Here is a 21,414-nt window from a genome sequence, read left to right on the forward strand (position 1 = left end):
TTTTGAGCAATGACACGGTGCCTTGATTTGCTAACCCGAAAAGACCTAGACTTGAAAAAACTGTCTTTTTGGTCTCCTTATCTAATCTTGATCTTTCACACTTGTTCCAAAGAAGACTATTTAGATTCAGATTGTAGACTAAAAATATGCTTTGTATGGATCCCAAGGCTTGGCACACATTACAGTTTGCTAATAATGTTAGTATGATGAGTAGACGCTCATTATACGATATGTGTATCACCGATATGTTTTATGTTTACATGTTACTCATATTGAACATTATTTATGTCAATATGTTATCTTACACAGGTTATACATATATTTTGATATATACATATCAGGTCATGTATGTGTTATACGTTATACACAATATTTGCACGCCTATATATGTATACACACATACACACAAATGCACTCAGATTCTGAATTTTATGACTCAACACATGATTTTTTTTCTTCACTCATTTGTAAAATCTGGTGATTTGTGAAGATATGTTCTCAAATACAGTCGTTTCTGTGAAGGCTTGCCTCCATCTCCTTCTGTCTGTTCCTTCCTGATTGCTGGGGCAACCGTGACTCCTGGGACTTTGCCCTTGTGTTTACTTTACCCTCTGTGGATTCTATGATCCAGGTTATCACAGGTTAGAGCGTTAGGGTCCGAAAGACCTTTGGTCACTTCAAAGCAGCCAAAGCAAAGACATAGGAATCTTCAGTATATACTTACGTACAGAATGTCCTGGAATTGTGTTTATTTGGCTGTCTGGGGAGGAGGAAGGCGAACATCAGTGAGAAAGATGGGAGTGTCCTGGGAAGGGCAAACAGGTGGGCCATGATGGTTGACTTGGCTTGCCTTTCAATGTTGGAAAGGTAAGATTTGGTCTATCTCATTTTTTTCTTTGGACCTGACTTCTGGCTCTCTTTGCTGTTAGAGGTTAAATGACCTGTTTGATAAAGATGCCTGAAGTTAAAACAGAGCCTTACTGAGTTTTGTTTAATCTATGATTCAGGTTCTTTCAACAAGAGAAGGTCTTTATGCCTTGGCAAGACCCTGACGTAGTAACATGGTACCTTAAATGTCTCCTGCATTTTCAATGATTCGAGTAATTATTTCTCTTTTATATCTTTTAGACTAAATAAACCAAAATCAGATGATATTGAACTGAACCTCCTGTGATAAAGAAAAATAGTCTTATGATATTTGGTTTTTATATTAGATAAATTTCAAGGGTCAATTACTAAGACATGGAGTATAACATACTCAACGACTTTTTAACTTACTTCTTGTAAGGACACCATCTATCAAGAGTGGCATCCTGTATTAGTTTCCTAGGGCGCAGCAGCAAACCACCACGGGCTGGGTGGGTGGCTTAAATCACAGCAAATTATTTTCTCACAGTTCTGAAGGCTGAAAGTCCCAGATCAGAGTTTTGGGACGTTTGGTTTTTCCCGGAGGCCTTTCTCCTTGGCTTGAGGATGGCTATCTTCTTGCTGGGTCCTCACGTGGCCTTTTCCCTGTGTGCTGCCTCGCTGGTATCTCTTTCTCTTCCTACAAGGATAACACCAGTCATATTGGATTAGAGCCCCACCCTTAAGCCTTTATTTATCCTTAATACCTCATGAAACGTTTTATCTCCAAATACCGTACAACGGGTGTCCTTATAGAAACTCCGCCCTGAGAGGACAGACACACAGGAGAATGTCACGTGGTAACAGCTGCAGAGATTGGAGTTGTTCAGATGTAAACTGAGGAATGCCAGATTGTCAGAAAACCAGTAGAAGCTAGAAAAAGCCAAGGAAGCGTCCCTCTATGGTTTGCAGAGGGAGCAGGCATCTGGATTTCTGACTTCTGGCCTTCAGACTATGAGATAATAAATTTCTGCTGTTTTAAGCCCCCCAATTTGTGATTCCTTGTTAGAGCAGCCCTAGGAAACTCACGCAGGGGTTAAGTACCCTGCATTTAAGCGTAGTATATGAAGAATTGCTATTGATTTCTTCCATATGGTCCTGTATGTGGTCACTGTGCTGAGCTCTCTCACTGGCTCTAATGATTTCTCAGTTGATTCCATTACTATTCCTAGTAATGGCAATATACCTAAAGCCTCTCCGTTACATATAATGTTCGTTGTAGATTGCTTGGACATTCCCAGGTAGCTAAGACGTACTCTTTTTTTAAAAAACCATAAAAAGCTTTCGAGTTTTATGAGGTGCTTTTTCTGTGTAAGTTGAAGTAGTCTTACCCTTTCTCCTTCAGTCCATCGAAGTAGTGAATTTTATAAGTGAAATGGCCCTACATATTTTTTTATTCCTGATATGGTCCCTACCTAGTTTGGAATCAATATTATACTTGCTTTATAAAATGAGCCAGGAAGCTTTCTTTTTAAAAAGTATTTCCTAGAGCAATTTTATAAATAAGGAATTAAGTATTTTAAAGAATTGGGTAGGATTAACTAAAAAAGGGGTACTTGAAAATGTATGTGTATTTGTTGATAATTTTCAAAAATGCAAGGTTAATAAAAAATGGATTCCTAGTAGAGAGAAAGAGGAAACAAAACATGAACTAGATACAACTGAGTCAACGTGGATATAGATCTCACAACCAGTGAGGAGATACAGCAAGATATAGCATTATGCAATTTATAAAGAGTTTAATACCATATAAGACCTTCCTCAATAGGACTGTACATCGATATGGATACATACACATACTGTGAAATTATTTCAAGTATTATTTTTAAAATGAGAAAGACACAACTTTTTAAAAAAAAAAAAACTGATTCCAGAGTAGTTAACATACAGTGTTATAATAATTTCAGGTGTACAATATAGTGATTCAACAGTTCCATCCATCACCTGGGGCTCATCAAGATAAGTGTACTGTCCATCTCCTTCACCTATTTCACCCTCCCCCCACCTCCCTTCTTGTCCCCATGTGTTCGTTTTCTATAGTTAAAAGTATGTTTTGTAGTTTGTCTCTCTCTTTTTTTTCCCTCGTTCATTTGTTTGGTTTCCTAGATTCCACGTATGAGTGAAATCATATTGTATTTGTCTTTCTCTGACTGGCTTATTTCGCTCAGCATGATACTGTCTAGCTCCATCCATGTTGTTGTGAATGGCAGGATTTCATTTTTTTTCATTTTCATTTCTTTTATGTCTGACACTTGAGCTGCTTCCCTGATTTGGCTGTTGTAAATAATGCTGTAGTAAACATAGGGGTGCCTGTATCCCTTTGAATTAGTGTTTTTGTATTCCTTGGGTCAATACCCAGTAGTGTGATTCCCGGATTGTAAGATAGTTCTACTTTGAACATTTTGAGGACCCTCCATACTGTTTTCCAGAGTGGCTGCACCAGTTTGCATTCCCACCAACGGTGCCCGAGGGTTCCCCTGTCTCCACATTCTCACCAACACTTGTTGTTCTTGTGTTGTTGATTTTAGCCATTCTGACAGGTGTGAGGTGGTCTCATTATGGTTTTGATTTGCATTTTCCTGATAAGGAGTGATGTGGAACATCTTTTCATGTGTCTGTTGGCCATCTGTATGTCTTCTTTGGAGAAATGTCTATTCATGAAAGGCACAGTAACTTTATGATTGTCTTTTTCTTTAAAAAATATTTATTTATTTATTTATTTGAGAGAAAGCGAGAGAGTACTCATAAGTGTGCATGTGCATGTGGGGGGAAGGGCAGAAGGAGAGGGAGAGAAGCAAATTCCCCATTGAGTGTGGGGCCCTGCGCAGGGCTTGATCCCACAACCCTGAGATCATGACCTGAGCTGAAACCAAGAGTTGGATGCTTAACCAACTGAGCCATCCAGGCGCCCCTATGATTGTCTTTTTGGGGTGGAGAAGGAATCAGTTGTTTGAGCTTACTGAAAGCAGGTCATAGTCTAGTGTCTCTCCCCGCAAAAGTTATCTTCTGAACACACTTCTTGTGTGTGCACTTAACACATTATGGATAAAATGTTAAACGGGTCTCATAGCTTTCTCTGCCTGACTTTGGTTGGGAAGAAGCTTAGAGTCAACTTTTCTGTCTACTCCAGTGGGGAGCAGGACTGCCTCAGGTCTGTTTTTCTATATTAGTTTTTCCTCTTAGTGTGATTCACGTAGCTCTAGTGCTCCCTTGCCATCAGGTTTTCAACTCTTTATCTTTCTGTGTGCTTTTTTATAAGCCGTCTCAAGTCCTTTGTGAAATCAAGTGGAATATAAATAACCAAGCAAGAAAATTATCAAACAAAAGCCATTGGCACTTCAGCCAAATAAAATGTTGGTAGTTACGTGTCTTCGCTGGAGCTTCCCAGAGTTCAGCTTCTCGGATTGGTACCTACTCGTCCACCCTGAGCAGTTCTATTCCTACAGGAAAAAGACATACATTATGAAAAACCTTTCTTTATATGCATTTCCCCTCTCCTTCCATCACCTTATTTTGATGCATAGTGAAAAATGGACCCAATAATTCCTCCAAACACTAAATCGTGCATAATGTCAAAGAGAGGCAGGTAAGATTGGAAAAGAAGAACTTCACCTGTACCATGATAAATGACCTTTTGTCTTGTCCAGAGAGGTAGATTTTCATAGTCCTATCATGTGGAAATTCAGATGTCATGTTTTCAATGATCCATGTAAATTATTCCACTTCAAAGTAGACATCTTTTTCATATATTTTAAATTGTTCTCTCATCTCACTTAGCCATCTCTCAAGGCCATATTTGCTAACAAAGACTTTTGAGTAGGGTCCATTCAAATGGAGGAGAGAAATGGTTTGACCAAAGGCCCCCGAGACACACATACGACCCCTGTTCTGATCTGATCAGAGGTGTAGCCATCAGCCTCTGTGTCTTCTCATGCTGTGACTGGTCTCAAAAACCCAAATTACAACTCCATAATGTTTTTTCATCCTGGTTTTGCAGAGACCGTTTTTGGAGATATCAAACCGAAATTTGAGATTTCTTATTAAGACCCCATGGTGTCCTTTTTCTGAATGAAACTCACTCTTGATTTCGCGTCTTCTTTTCTTTCATTGTTATTCCTTTGTTCATATTTCTGCACTTGAAAAAATCATATATATATGTATATACATGTATATGAAATACATGTATATATATGTATATATGAAATATATGTACAAATGAAACATATATTTGAAATATATGTATATACAAAATATATGTATATACATAATATATGCATATATATTATGTATATACATATATATGAAATAAAGTGGTATGTAACTAATACAAGAGTACAGTATTTAGAAAAATACTTTTTCTTCTTTAATTTTGTCCCAGATAGAAATAACTTTTCTGGTGGCTTTTTTTTAATAATGAAAAATAAAGCTTTATTAGTTTTTAAAAATTGCTGATTTTTCACAATCACATTGTCACTGCGTATTCTGCATTCAAGGACAACTCTCTTTTCATTGGACATTTTTTGGTTAAGACTCTGACGACAGCAACATTTCTTGACGTGTTTGGGATTCCCTGAGCACTAATTCCATTTTTCAGTCTAAACATTACAGAGGAGGACACTTAGCACGTCCCATAGCCAGAAGCTTTCTGCAGGGCCAGACGTCATGCCTCCACCTGCGTAGCTGTGAGCAGGGGTGCTGTGTGTCCTGATGGGGCTAATTTATGAGGGGCAGTTGGCTGAGGCCCGGGAGAGGGTCTTGAAGGATTAGCCTGAAGCAATAGGTGAGGAAGGTCAAGGTTGCTGTTGGAGTCCTGTTCCCGTTCTTCACTCCTGTTCTTCCTTAGCTTGGTGGCAGTGGTGGGGAGGGCTTGTTTTCACCTGTATTCAGTGACTCACGTGTTCTTTGTTTCTCAAAACCTACTGTCAGGAAATACTTACTAACAGAAGTCACTTCTTAAAAGTTCAAGGTGACTAGTCCCACGCAAAATTTCATTTAATATTTTAACTGGGAACCAGGTGCCTTTGCAGGAACGTCAACTGTGATTACTAGTTGGGGCTGAAGCACTTTTGTGATGTTCTGCACAAGTTCTGGTCTCGAGAGGAGAGCTGCCCGCATAGATAGCATGCAGAATGTTAATCCGCTTAAATAATAATTATGAAAAATCAGAGTTACTGGGACACTAGATAATCATGCGACATCTCTGCGCTGACCCTTTGGCACATAGCACGACAGAGCAGAGTGCACCAGATTCAGAGAAGGGCAAAGTTTAATGACTGGCTGTAATGCAAGTTTATGGCCGTTTCCCTAGGCTCTGTTTTTCTAGCAGGGAAAACACTATCTTAAACGTTTAAACACTGTTTGATTGCTACTGTTCTTGTCTTCAAAAGAGCAGGAGCTGTTTTGTTAAGTGTGGGCAATTTTCAGTGATAACCACCATAGAAGATCTCTTGTTCTCTCTCTCTCTCTCTCTTTTTTTTTAAGATTTTATTTATTTATTTGACAGAGCACAAGCTGGGGGAGCGGCAGGCATAGGGAGGGACAGAAGCAGACTCCCCCCTGAGTAGAGAGCTCCATGCAGGGCTTGATCCTAGGACGCTGGGATCATGGCCTGAGCTGAAGGCAGACACTTAACCAACTGAGTCACCCAGGCACCCCATGCTCTTAGCCTCTTGTGTCTTACTTATTTATACGGAAAATTACTGAAGTGGAATTTTCATGTTATGTTGGCGTGTGCATCGTACCTTAAAAAGAGGTAGCATGTGGGGGCACCTGGGTGGCTCAGTCAGTTAAATGTCTGCCTTCGGCTCAGGTCATGATCTCGGGGTCCTGGGATCTAGCCTGCATTGGGCTCCCTGCTCAGCAGGGAGTCTGCTTTTCTCTCTCCCTCTGCCCCTGCTTGTGCACTCTCTCTCTCTTTCTGTCAAATAAATAAATAAAATATTTTTTAAAAAAGAAAGAGAGCGTGTGTTACATGGATATATGCTAGTCATGGATCGATATGCTTGCCCTCTCCTCCACCCCCCAGGTTTTGAGTTTGTCTGCTAGTTCTGAGAGTGGAAAACTGAGAGAAGCCCAGAAAGACAAAATCGATTTATATTTGGAGGACAGAGAAGGATTAGATGAGGAAAGAAAATAGGTGGGATCCTGCAAGAAGAAAGGCAAGGCTGAATTCCTTGGGAATTCGTGGGTCATTTTCAGAAGGCGAGGAGATGAAGAGGTGGGCTATGCTCCAATGCTGAGGGTGCTGGAGGGACCGGAGAGTAAAAATGTTTAGGATGTTTTCTATTGTTTGCTTCCCACGTTTGAACTTTGCTAAGAGATTGCAGTGAACATTCATATCTTACTTTCTCCTGGATAATGGGACTCTGCTAAGACAGACCATAGGGCAATGCAGCCTTACAGAGAATGTACACATCTATCTGTCTACCACTCTATCTAAACCAGTGTTGATTTTGCATCATGAAAGTAAATCATGGTAATGGAGAAATGTAAATGGTCCAGCAATGGACAATGTAAAAAGCAAAAGTCCACTGTGAATCTCTTCACTTAAATATAACCACATTTACATTCAGTAGCTACACCCAGTTTTTTTTTCTCCACATGTACTAACATATAGTTAATATTTGCAAAACGAGGCTAAGTTCTATCTATATGCTTTTGTGCAACTTTTCTTTCTCATCTGTTAGTACTGCATGCCATCTCTCTGGTCTATCCATACCTTCTAGAAATTCTTGCAAAGCTTTCCATCTTAGATTTACTACTGTTGTTCTTAAAGCTTTCTCACCATTACTGGGCATTTAGATTGTGTCCAATTTTTTGATACGGTCAACAGTGCTGCAATGAGCATCCTTGAACATATGGACATATAGATTCTACCATAAACTACCCTTTAAAAAATGTAAAAGACCCTTATGATCCTTTGTATTTCTATGTTATCAGTTGTAACATCTCCTCTTTCATTTCTGATTTTATTTCTTTGAGTCCTCTCTCTTTTTTTCTTGATGAGTCTGGCTAAAGGGTTGCCAATTTTGTTTTTGTTTCTCTTTCCGAAGAACCAGTTCTTAGTCTTATTTATCTTTTGTCTGTTGTCTTTTTAGTCTGTACTGCATTTATTTCTGCCCTGATCCTTGTTATCTCCTTCCTTCTACTAACTTTGGGTTTTGTTTGTTCTTCTTTTTCTAGTTCCTTGAGGTATAAAGTTCCATTGTTTGAGATTTTTGTTTCTTGATGTAAGCTATGAAATTCCCTCTTAGAACTGCTTTTTCTGCATCTCACAAGTTTTGGTGTATTTCATTTCCATTTGTCTCAAGGTATTTTTTGATTTCTCTTTTGATTTCTTCTTTGACCCATTAGTTGTTCAGTAGCATGTTGCTTCATCTCCACATATCTTTGAATTTTCCAGTGTTCTTCATTTCTAGTTTCATACCATTGTGGGCAGAAAAGATGCTTGATATGATTTCAGTACTCTTAAATTTATTAAGACTTGTTTTGTGGCCTAACATATGATCTATCCTGGAGAATGTTCCATGTACACTTGAAAAGAATATGTATTCTCTTGCTTTTGGATGGACTGCTCCTTATACGTTTATTAAATCGATCTGGTCCAATGTGTTGTTTAAAGCCAATGTTTCCTTATTGATATTCTATCTGTATGATCTATCCATTGATGTAAATGAGGTCTTAAAATCCCCTACTATTGTATTGCTAACTATTTCTCCCTTTAGGTCTGTTAATATTTGCTTTATAAATTTGGGTACTCCTATACTGGCTGCATAAATATTTACAAATGTTATTCCCTCTCATTGGATTGACCTCTTTATGATTATGTAGTGCCGATCTTTGTCTTATTACTGGTTTTTGTTTCAGAGTTTATTTTATCTGATATAAGTATAGCTATTCCAGCTTTCTTTTGGTTTCCATTTGTATGAAGTATCTTTTTCCATCCCTTCATTTTCAGTCTTGGTATATCCTTTTATCTAAAATGAGTCTCTTGTAGGAGCATATAGATAGGTCTTTTTAAAAATTGATTCAACCATTTTATGTCTTTCAATTAATTTAAAGTAATTATTGATAGGTACTTGATACTTGTTTTCTGGCTATTTTTATAGTTTTCCATTCCTTTCTTCTTCTCTTGCTCTCTTCCTTTGTGATTTGATGCTTTTCTTTTCTTTTCTTTTTTTCCCTTTCCTTTTCTTTCTTTTCTTTTCCTTTCCTTTCCTTTCCTTTCCCTTCCTTTCCTTTCCTTTCCTTTCCTTTCCTTTCCTTTCCTTTCCTTTCCTTTCCTTTCCTTTCCTTCTTTTCTTTTCTTTTCTCTTTTTTTAAGAGAGAGAGAGTGCACATGCATGTGAGGTAGGGAGGGAGGGGCAGAGGGAGAGAAAGAATCCTAAGCAGGTTCCAGGCCCAGTGTGGAGCCCGTTGTGGGGATCTACCTCATGGCCCTGAGATCATTACCTGAGCTGAAATCAAGAGTCGGACACCCAACCAACCGACCCATCCAGGTGTCCCTGATGTTTTTCTTTAGTGGCATGCTTATAGTCCTTTCTCCTTAATTTTTGTGTATTTACTATAGACTTTTGATTTGTGGTTACCACAAGGTTTACACATAGTAATTTATATCTAAAACAATCTATTTTAAGTTGATAACAACTTAAATCTGAAATGAAAGAGACATTACAACTGATACCACAGAAACACAAAGGATAATTAGAGATTACTATGAACAATTATATGCCAGCAAATTGGACAACTTAGAAGCAAGAGATAAATTCCTAGAAACATACAACCTAAAAGACTGGATCATGGTGAAAAAGGAAATCTGAACAGTCTGATTACTAGTAAAGAGTTTGGATCAGTAATCAAAAACCTTCCTACAGACCAAAGTCCAGGACCACATGGCTTCATTGGCAAATTCTACCTAACATTTAAAGAAGAATTAATGCCAAGCCTTTTCAAACTCCTGCAAGAAATGGAAGAGAAGGGAACTCTTCCAAATTCATTTTATGATGCCAGCATTAGTTTGATGCCCAAACCAGACAAGGATGCCACAAGAAAATTATAGGCCAATATCCCTGATGAACATAGATGCAAAATCCTCAACAACATACTAGCTAACCAAATTTAACAATACATTAAAAAGATTATACTACACCTAAAAGTAATATAAGGTTTTATGTTGACTAACTTCAATTTAAAAAATAGGTTATAGGATTATACACCATGATCAAGTCAGATTTATTTCAGGGATGCAAGAATGGTTTGACATCTGCAAATCAGTCAATGTGATACACCACATTAATCAAATGAAGAATAGTCATATAATCATCTCAATAGATGCAGGAAAAGCATTCGACAAAGTTTAGCTTCTATTTATGATAAAAACTCTCAACAAAGTGGTTACAGAGGTCAAGTACCTCAATATAATAAAGACCATATATGACAATCCCACAGCTAACATCATATACACCAGTGAAAAATTTAAAGCCTTTTGTCTGAGACCAGGATCAAGATGGGGATGTCTACTCTCACTACTTTTTTTCAACATAGCATAGAAAGAATAATAAATAAAAGGCACTTAAATTGGAAAGAAAGAAGCAAAACTATCAGAATTTGCAGAATTTGCAGAAGCAAAACTATCTATATATAATATTATATATAGAAAACCCTAAAGACTCCACCAAAAAACTGTTAGAACTAATAAATAAATTCAGTAAAGTGCAGTATACAGAATCAATACACAAAAATCTGTTGTGTTTCTATACACTAAAAGTGAACTATCAGAAAGAGAAATAAAAAAAATAATCTCATTTACAACTGCATCAAAAAGAATAAGATACCTAGGAATAAATTTAACAAAAGAAGTGAAAGACCTGTATTTTGAAAACTATATTATTAATAGAAGAAATTGAAGACACATAAATGGAAAGATATTCTGTGCTCATCCACTGGAGGAACCAATGTTGTTAAAATGTCAATACTACGCAAAGCAATCTACAAATTCAGTAAAATAAAAATATCAATGGCATTTTTCACAGAAAGAACAAATAATCCTAAAATTTGTAGGAAACCACAAAAAAAAAAAAACCCCAATAGTCAAAACTGTCTTGAGAAAGAAGGACAAAGCTGGAGGTATCATGCTGTCTGATTTCAAACTATGTTATAAATTCCAAAGCTATAGTAATTTGAACAATATGATATTGGCAGAAAGATCAGACACATAGGTCTATGGAACAGAATAAGGAGTCCAGAAATAAATCTGTGCATATATGGTCAATTAATTTAAGACAAAGGAACCAAGAATATGCAATGGAGAGAGGATAGTCTATTCAGTAAATGGTGTTGGGAAAACCAAACAGCTACATGCAAAAGAAGAAAACTAGATCACTATCTTATGCCATATGCAAAACTTAAAATGGATTAAAAACTTGAACATAAGACCTGAAACCATAAGACTTTTAGAATAAATCATAGGAAGTAAGCTCCTTGACATAGGTGTTGGTGGTGACTTTTTGAATCAGACACCAAAAGCAAAAGAAACAAAAGCAAAAATAAACAAGTGGGACTACATCAAACTAAAAATCTTCTGCACCGTGAAGGAAACTATCAGCAAAATGAAAAGGCAACCTACTGAATGGAAGGAAATATTTTCAAGTTATATATCTGATAAGGGGCTGATATCTAAAATTTATAAAGAACTTACACAACTCAAAAAACCCCAAATAATCCAACTGAAAAATGGGCAGAAGACCTAAACAGATATTACCCCAAAGAAGACATAGAGATAGACAACAGGTACATGGAAAGATGCTCACACAACATTATGTCCTTAATCATTGAGGAAGTGAAAATCAAAACCACAATGAGACAGCACACTCATCAGAATGGCTATTACCAAGAAGACAAGAAAGAACAGGTATTGGTAGGGATGTAGAGAAAAGGGAACCCTCTTGCACTATTGGTGGGAATGCAAACTGGTGCACTCACTCTGGAAAACAGTATGGAGGTTCCTCAAAAAATTAAAACTAGAACTACCATATGATCTAGTAATCGCACTACTGGGTATTTACCCAAAGAACACAAAAATACGATTACCCATTTTTAAAATTGGATTATTTGTTTTTTGGTTGTTGAGTTGTATCAGTTCTTTATATATTTGGATACTAACCCTTTATCAGATATGTTATTTGCAAATATCTTCTCCCATTCCATAGGTTGCCTTTTAGTTTTGTTCTTTCCTTCACTGCACAAAAGCTTTTTGTTTTGATGTCATCCTAACGTTTATTTTCACTTTTGTTTGCCTTGCCTCAGGAGACACATCTAGAAAACTGTTGCTACCGCTGACGTCAAAGAACTTACTGCCTGTGTTCTCTTCTAGGACTTTCATGGTTTCAGGTCTCACATTTAGGTCTTTAATCCATTTTGAGTTTATTTTTGTGTAGGGTGTGAGAAGGTGGTCCAGTTTCACTCGTTTGCACGTAACTGTCCTCTTCCTTTCTTGAAAGGAGACTGACAAGGAACTCATGCCGACCTTGAATCCGTGACACTGGCCTATGCTTAGATCCTTCCTTTGTGGCTCAATAATTTCCTGAGCTTTTAAGGTCAAATCTCCTTATTCCTGGCTCCCAATTTCATCACTTTAATAGAAAGAAAATGCATTTACAAAAAACCAAAAGCTGTCTTTATTGGAAAGTGAACGAAGTTGTACTATGTGAAAATCCATTAATAAAGGTCAGATACCAATACCAGTAATTACGAGACTATGTGATGGCTGTGACTAGAGTAATATACACAACATACGATGGAATGGGGAAGAGGAAATGTTGGGGTGCTAAGGGCGATAGAATGAGGGGGAGAAGCTCCATGAGGAGAGAGTACGTGTGTTCAGGCAGAAGCTCCTTGTAAACAGTGATGAGTGTGAGGAAGGCATGTGGGGTGGGAAGTGTGTGACCACAGGTGGTGGAGATGACTTACAGTTAATCCTGAAACCCCTCCGCCATCTTTGTAAGCCTCCCAAAGCCGGACTTTATCCTCCAGGCAGTCATGAGCCAGACGGGACTTTGAAGTAGGGGAGTGGCGTAATCAGATCTGAACCCTCCAAAGTCCTCTCTGATGAGGAAATAACCAAAGCAAGGGGTTTGAACAAGCAATTCACAGGGCAGGGGCGTGTATGATGGGAAACGTTGCAAATAATTTGGAAAATTTTGAAACCCCTAGGAGAGAATTAAGAGACTCCTGTGAAGTGGATTTTCTGCTGTTCATGTTTAAACAAGAAACAGTAAGCTGTGTGCCGGGAGAGGGGGACACCGCGTGTTTACCAGGGGACTTTCTGAGCAATTTTCATAGTTAGCTCACACAATCGATGCAACAATTCCATGACATAAATTCTGTTTTACCTCCATCTCACAGGTAAAGACAATGAGGCACACAGAAACAGGTGATCCACCCACGGTCATTTAACTAGTGGTCGGCAGCTTGCCCCCCCACCCACCCCGCTGAGGCTCTTAAACGCGACCCTGTGCTGCCACCTGGTGGCTAGACACGGGAAGTGCAACAACAGAGGTGTGTCCGGGCAAGTGCGGGGAGGTCAACAAAGGCTCCAGAAGGATACGAACTTGGAGCAGAAGCTAGGAAGACATTTGAGACAGAGGGCTGGAGGACACTGGAGACATCTGAGACAGAGGGAGCAACACGTGCCAAGGCAGGAAGGCTACAGTTTTGGTGCCCTGCGCAGGGAGCATGATGATCTTGGTGAACCAGGAGGAAAGTGGGACATGTCAGGAGATGCAGTGGAGAGGTCGTGGAGAGCACGTTATAACGCACCTCATAGGGACTGGGACTTTGAACCTGAGCTGATGGGAAACTGATGGAGAGCAAAGCATGGGAGCAATAGGGCGAGATTTCCATTTGACACAAATTGCCCCGTTGCTACAAGAAGCAAGAAAATGGATGCGAGAGCTGAGACCAGGGCAGGAGGCCCACAGAACAGGCAGAGGGAGAAGATGAGCTGCTGGCGGAGGGCAGGGAGGACAGCGTGGTCAAGGAGGGTTTCGGGGCAAAGTGATCAGAGCTTGGGAGAGGATGTGAGGTGGGGGGACGACAGAGGGTGAAGAGTGATGTTCGGATCTGCAGTCATGATGGTCGCAGTGGAGACAAAGCAGGAGAAGCAGGTTCGGGGACACCAGGAAAAAGACACGGGTACAGTTGTTCATTGTCTCTGAAGCTCCATAGCCGTGACCCTCAATCAGGGAAGATTTTGACTCCAGGAGATACTTGTCAATGTCCAAGACATCTTTGGTTCTCATAATTGGTGGTGGGCACCTGGTTGCTGCTGAAATCCTATAGTGCCCAGGACACCCCCACAACAAAGAATTATGTGACCCCAAATGTCAATGGGGCCAGCCTCAGCATGCACCGAGCTCAGCGTCACCTGTGTGCCTGCTGGGTCAGAGCCCCAGAGCAGGCCACCGGCTGGCTCGGTCATGCTGAGTTCTTCCCAGCCACGCTGCTCCGGGAGCCAGAGCAGAATAATTCCGTCTTACAGAAACAAGGCCCTGTGCTCCTGGCAGATTCCCAGCGCATCCCACAAAGGGCGATGTTCGTTCAGGGTTCCCTGCCCCACAGGAGGGCTTAGTCAGCCTCGCGAGCTAAGAAGTGCGTTCCAAGACACAGACAGCTAGATTACGGTCTTATCTTTGAGGAAGCCACTGGATAAAGTTGACACTAATGGGAGTAAAGTTCTTCTTCAGGCAGTATTAGTTTATTCTGAGGCTTTTCCCCTTTCCTTTTTCCAGGGCCGCCTTCTTAGGAGCAGAGAGGTGGACCAGTAGGCTCATGGGAGTTGCGGCTTTACCGGCTGGCCATCCAACACCTGACTTTGGGATTGATTCTCAAAAAAGCCATGAATTCTTCTTCACTGTTGGTGCCGTGAGCTGCAGTTCCAAGAATAGGGCTGCAAACCCGTGATGGTGGCTGGGTGAGTGGAGGGGGGCGGCTGCTTCTCCAGGATGCCTGTGGGCCCCTCCCTCTGCCCCCCAGCTCTCGTCCGCAGCGGTAGCCCAGGGAGAGGCACATTGCACCATGCTTGAGTGAAAGTAACCTGTTTCCCCTAACTGACATCACCGGGTTGACGAGAAGATTTTCTTGAGAACCATTCCTTGTTTGTATATGCAGGATAATCTGAAGGGCAGAGAGAAACCTGCCTTCTGGTGATTCATAGATTCTTCACACACTGAAAGTTTATGTGGACTCTGATACATTACTTTCTTTTCTTGAGGCAAAGCCAATGTTTAAGAAAACAGTTTGCGGGGCGCCTGGGTGGCTCAGTGGGTTAAGCGTCTGACTCTTGGTGTCGGCTCAGGTCATGATCTCAGGGTCCTGGGATGGAGCTCTGCGTTGGCTCGACTCTCAGCCCAGAGTCTGTTTGGGTTTCTCTCTAACTCTCCCTCTGCCCGCCACTTCACGGTTGCACTCTCTCTCTCTCTCTAAAATAACTAAATAAATCTTTAAAAAAGAAAAAAAAAAGAGTTTGCAAGTTTTGGGTCACTAATTTTAGCTGGGAAAACCACAGGTTAGCATCTAGACGGCGATGCACGAAGATATGGAGGTCCTCTACCAACAGGACACCCTTCTTGAATGTCAAAGATATTTATGAAATGAACGACAAAGCAGGACAGCGTGGGTAAAGCACAGCTCAGCTCACATTTGCTAGAAATGAGCTTTGTGGTTTGAGAATGCTAGTTGACTCAGTTTCTCCATTGGTTTTGAAAAAATAGCCCTATTTGCTTATACGGGGGTGGCGTAGGAATCAATGTTGAAATGTTTTGTAATAAGGTAAGAGGTGAGTGAGAGGATCAGAATGCAGATTGCTGGGCCAATGATGCTACACGTCGTTCTTCTGTGTCAAGAACTGTCAGACTGTCTCCCCTCCTCACATTCCTTCCCCCGGCAGCCGGATATTAATTTCTGTTGAATTCGGATGCAGTGTGGGGGAATGGGGAGGGGCTGGCAAGTGCTTTCCTGTGACATGGGAAACGGGAAGAAGCTCAACTGTTTGTCATTCTATGACCGGTGCCTTCAGTCATTGTCCACTGTCTTCACTGCTTTGCTTCTCAACTCCTTCTATTTATGAAGTAACAGAGGTGAAAGACATAAGTAAGGGATGAAATGAGCTATCCTGCCACTGACCCACGCTCACGTGGCCTCGCCTCCCTGAGCTTCAGGAAGGGAGTGCTCTTTCTCCCGGGAGGTGTTGAGACTGGGGCCCCTGCACAGAGACCAGACATCAGACCTGGAGGTGAGCGCCCGATAAGACATCAACTCTTCCGTCCAGTGGCTTCTGACCGACTGGACAGGCCTGGCTCACCCCCAGTGGCGGTCTCTCTGCTCCCAGATTTTCAAAAGAAAGATCTGGAATTACAGGATGCAGAATAGTTTAACTTTGTGACACTCCTTTTCTGCTAATGTTCCTGGGAAGAGTCCCTCTGGCTGAGCCCTGTTGATGTTGTTGATTTGTTCTTGATTTATAATGGTATCTAAAGGCAATTGCTTGGAAATGGTTCCTATGTGGCTTACTGTTTGTCAATAACATTGTAGTCTTGGCTCATTGATTAATTTGGAAATTCTCCAGGGCCCGAAGCCTTCCTGATCAGGGCACCTAGAAAAGCGGTGTGAGGAATGTGTCCTGGGCTGGTGTGCAAACAGATGCTAAATGAGGAGGCCTTGAGGCCAAACCAGAGGTGCAGGGCTCCCCGGGGCCCCATATCGACTCTGTGGGATTCTCCCTGATAAGCTTGTCTCTGCTTCTTTGTCTTCAAATGGAAATGTGCCTTGGTCACCACATGGAAGTCAGTCCCGTTCAGCACCTGCATTAGTTTCCTCTTGCCATGGTATCAAAGAACCACAAACGTGATGCTTCCTGATGTCACACGTCTGTTGTCTTACATTTCTGGAGGTCACAAGTCCAAAATCAGCCTCGTGAGCTAAAGTCAAGGTGTGGGCAGAGCTGGTTCCTCTGGAGGCTCTGAGGGGAGAAAGACGTCCTTGCCTTTTCTAGACTCTGGAGGCTCGTGCATGTCTTGACTCAGGCCTTTCCCTGCGTCCCTCCAGCCCCCTGCTTCCATGTCGCTCCACTTTCTGCCTGTTCTGTAGTCGAATCTTCTGGCTCCCTCTTCTAAAGACTCTTGTGATTACATTTAGAGCCCACCCTAATCATCCAGGATGATTTTCTTATCTCAAAAGCCATAATCCGGGCACCTGCGGGCTCAGTCGGTTGAGCATCTGACTCTTGATGTCAGCTCAGGTCATGATCTCCAGATTGTGAGACTGGGCCCAGAGCTGGGCTCCGTGCTTAGGGGGGTCTGCTTGAGGATTCTCTCTCTTCCTCTCCCTCTGCCCTTCCCCCTTTCTCGCTCTCTCTCAAATAAATAAATAAATAAATAATTGTAAAGATCATGTATTTATTTATTTATTTATTTATTTATTTATTTATTTATTTATTTGACAGAGAGAGAGAGAGAGCCAGTGAGAGAGGGAACACAAGCAGGGGGAGTGGGAGAGGAAGAAGCAGGCTCCCAGCGGAGCAGGGAGCCTGATGCGGGGCTCAATCCCAGGACTCTGGGATCACACCCTGAGCCGAAGGCAGACGCTAACAACTGAGCCACCCAGGCACCCCATAAATAAATAAATCTTTAAAAAAAGCCTAATCAAGTCTGCAGAGTCCTTTCTGCCCTGTGAGGTGACATTCACAGGCTGCAGGGATGAGGACCTGGTTACCTTTGGGGGCCAGTATTCAGCCGACCAGAGCACTTTTCCTTTAACATTAGTCAAACAGGGTGACTCAGAGGATCGTGTTTAGTCTGGGGGAAATCCTCATAACATCTAAATAGGTTTGCAAAATAAGAGGCTGACACAGCTATGCTAAAAGCAAATGTTTTAGCTTTAGGAAGTACTGTTTGGACAAAGAAAATGCTTCCTTTAGAATCCTTTAGGAATTCAACCTGCGCATACAAATGTCACATTTTATTTGAATGGCAGCTTTTTATTGCAATTTATACTTTTGTTTTATATATTGGTATAGTTGGCACGGTCATGATGACTTCCCCCAGCTTTGCTTGATAGGTGTTTTACCTAGAGTCTCCTCATTTCTGGAACTCCTTTCCCCTCTGATCATGAGCCAGGGAGCTTCGAGCTGTGTCAGGTGCTGCTGTGCTCACACGAGCAAGTACAGGGGATGTGCTTCAGCTGAGGAAAGACACCCGGAGGCTGGAGGAGTGTGTCATTTTCTCCATGGCAGAAACAGTGGACGTCCCACAGCACACGCTTGAATGCTTGATGGAGGTAGAGGCATGTTTTAAAAGGAGAAAATGCAGTTGTCTTCAGCATTGATTTGAATGTCAGGAGATCTGGCTCTAACCAGATGACAAATTTGGGGCCTGTCATTTGCCTTTTTGTGGTCATTGGTTCCTCACTTGAAAGAAAAAGGACTTTCTTACATCATCTGTGGCTCCCCTTCCTCCTCTCCCACGCCAGGATTCTTATAAATTAGGTCGACTCTGACAAGTTTCTCCATTAATTTGCCAAAGGCCTTATGAGGCCTTCTGGGCCATTACGGAAATCCTCCTCTAGGTACATTTCTCCTTGAGATCCCCCAGAGTAACACAAATAAGCTCTCAAAGTGCAAAGCAAACAAATCCAGAAAACAAACAAGGGAGGGCTGGAAAGCTACAGGAAGTCCTTTTTTTTTTTTTTTTTTTTTTTTAAAGTAGGCTCTTCGCCCAGCATGGAGCCCAGTGTGGGGCTCCAACTCACGACGCTGAGATGGAGACCTGAGCTGAGATCAAGAGTTGGATGCTTCACGGACTGAGCCACCCAGGAGCCCCAGTATGGAACATTTTCAAATTGACTTCTTCCACTAAGTAACATACATTTATGGTTGCTCCCTGTTTTTCACGTGGCTTGATAGCTCCTTTCATTGTAGCGCCAAATAATACTCCATTGTCTGGCTGTACCGCAATTGATGTGTCCACTCACCTACTGAAGGACGTCTTGGTTGCTTCCAAGTTTTGGCAGTTATGAATAAAGCCGCTATAAATATCTACGTGCAGGTTTTCGTGGGGACACAAATTTTCAACTCCTTTGGATAAATACCAATGAGCACAGTTGCCGGATCATATTTTAAGAGTACGTTTAGTTTATATAAGAATCCACCCAACTGTCTTCCGAAGTGGCTGTACCATTTTGCATTCCCACCAGCAGTGAGTGAGAGTTCCTGTTGCCCCACATCCTCACCAGCATTGGCACTCTCAGTGTTCTAGATTTGGGCCTTTCTAATAGGTGTGGAGTGATACCTCAGTGTTGCTTTGGTTTGCAGTTCCCTGATGACATATGCTATGGGGCACTTTTCATATGCTTGTTTGCCGTCTGTATATCTTCTTCAGTGAGGTGTCTTGGGTCCATTTTTTAAATTCCGTTGTTTGTGTTTTCATTATTAATGTTTAAGAGTTCTTGGTATATTTTGGATACCAGTCTTTATCACATGTCACTTTTGCAAATATTTTCTTCCAGTCTGTGGCCCACCTTCTCATTCTCTTGATGTTGTCTTTTGAAGAGCATATGATTTAATTTTAATGAAGCCCACCTTATTATTTCTTTTACGGTTTGTGACTTTGGTGTTCTATTTATTTATTTATTTATTTAAATGTTTTTTTATTATGTTATGTTAGTCACCATACAGTACATCCCTGGTTTCCGATGTAAAGTTCGATGATTCATTAGTTGCGTATAACACCCAGTGCACCATGCAATATGTGCCCTCCTTACTACCCATCACCAGTTTATCCCATTCCCCCACCCCCCTCCCCTCTGAAACCCTCAGTTTGTTTCTTAGAGTCCATAGTCTCTCATGCTTCATTCCCCCTTCTGATTACCCCCCCTTTCTTTATCCCTTTCTTCCCCTACCGATCTTCCTAGTTCTTATGTTCCATAGATGAGAGAAATCATATGATAATTGTCTTTCTCTGCTTGACTTATTTCACTTAGCATGATCTCCTCCAGTGCTGTCCATGTTGCAGCAAATGTTGAGAACTCGTTCTTTCTGGTAGCTGAGTAATATTCCATTGTATATGTGGACCACAACTTCTTAATCCAGTCATCTCTTGAAGGGCATCTCAGTTCCTTCCACGATTTAGCTATTGTGGACAATGCTGCTATGAACATTGGGGTGCATATGGCCCTTCTCTTCACTACGTCTGTATCTTTGGGGTAAATACCCAGTAGTGCAATGGCTGGATCATAGGGTAGCTCAATTTTTAACTTTTTAAGGGACCTCCACACTGTTTTCCAGAGTGGCTGCACCAACCTGCATTCCCACCAACAATGTAGGAGGGATCCCCTTTCTCCACATCCTCTCCAGCAATTGCTGTTTCCTGTCTTGTTAATTTTTGCCATTCTAACTGGCGTAAGGTGGTATCTTAGTGTGATTTTGATTTGAATTTCCCTGATGGCTAATGAGTTTGAACATTTTTTCATGTGTCTGTTAGCCATTTGTATGTCATCATTGGAAAAGTGTCTGTTCATATCTTCTGCCCATTTTATGATTTGTTTATTTGTTTCTCGTGTATTGAGTTTGAGAAGTTCTTTGTAGATCTTGGATACCAGTCTTTTATCTGTAGCATCATTTGCAAATATATCCTCCCATTCCGTGGGCTGCCTCTTAGTTTTTTTTATGGTTTCCTTGGCTGTGCAGAAGCTTTTTATCTTGATGAAGTCCCACAAGTTCATTTTATCTTTTGTTTCTCTTGCCTTTGGAGATGTGTCATGAAAAAGCTTGCTTCGGCCGATGTCGTAGAGGTTGCTGCCTATGATCTCTAGGATTTTGATGGATTCCTGTCTCACATCGAGGTCTTTCATCCATTTGGAGTTTATCTTTGTGTATGGTGTGAGAGAGTGGTCAAGTTTCATTCTTTTGCATGTAGCTGTCCAATTTTCCCAGCACCATTTATTGAAGAGACTGTCTTTTTCCCACCGGATGTTTTATCCTGCTTTATCAAAGATTAGTTGCCCAAAGAGCTGAGGGTCCACTTCTGGGTTCTCTATTCTGTTCCATTGGTCTATGTGTCTGTTTTTGTGCCAGTACCATGCTCTCTTGGTGATCACAGCTTTGTAGTACAGCTCGAAATCCGGCATTGTGATGCCCCCAGCTTTGTTTTTCCTTTTCAACAGTTCCTTGGAGATTCGGGGCCTTTTCTGGTTCCATACAAATTTAAGGACTATTAGTTCCAGTTCTTTGAAAAATGTCATTGGTATTTAATCGGGATAGCATTGAAAGTGTAGATTGCTCTGGGTAGCATGGACATTTTAACTATGTTAATTCTTCCGATCCATGAGCATGGAATATTTTTCCATCTTTTTGTGTCTTCTTCAATGTCTTTCAAGAGTGATTTGTAGTTTCTAGAATATAGGTCCTTTACGTCTCTGGTTAAGTTAATTCCAAGGTAACGTATGGTTTTTGGTGCT

At 41.1% G+C, this 21,414-nt stretch overlaps 1 long non-coding RNA gene across 1 annotated transcript; it reads left to right on the forward strand.

The window, feature by feature from the left end:
• Positions 1-626: 626 nt before the first annotated feature.
• On the forward strand, positions 627-15,423 carry LOC130542305 (uncharacterized). The gene is made up of 2 exons (XR_008956768.1): positions 627-867; positions 12,211-15,423. It is a non-coding gene; the product is annotated as an uncharacterized LOC130542305 (long non-coding RNA).
• Positions 15,424-21,414: the final 5,991 nt, after the last annotated feature.

This window comes from Ursus arctos, unplaced genomic scaffold (assembly GCF_023065955.2).
Source record: "Ursus arctos isolate Adak ecotype North America unplaced genomic scaffold, UrsArc2.0 scaffold_1, whole genome shotgun sequence".
In the NCBI taxonomy this organism is placed as follows: Eukaryota; Metazoa; Chordata; class Mammalia; order Carnivora; family Ursidae; genus Ursus; species Ursus arctos.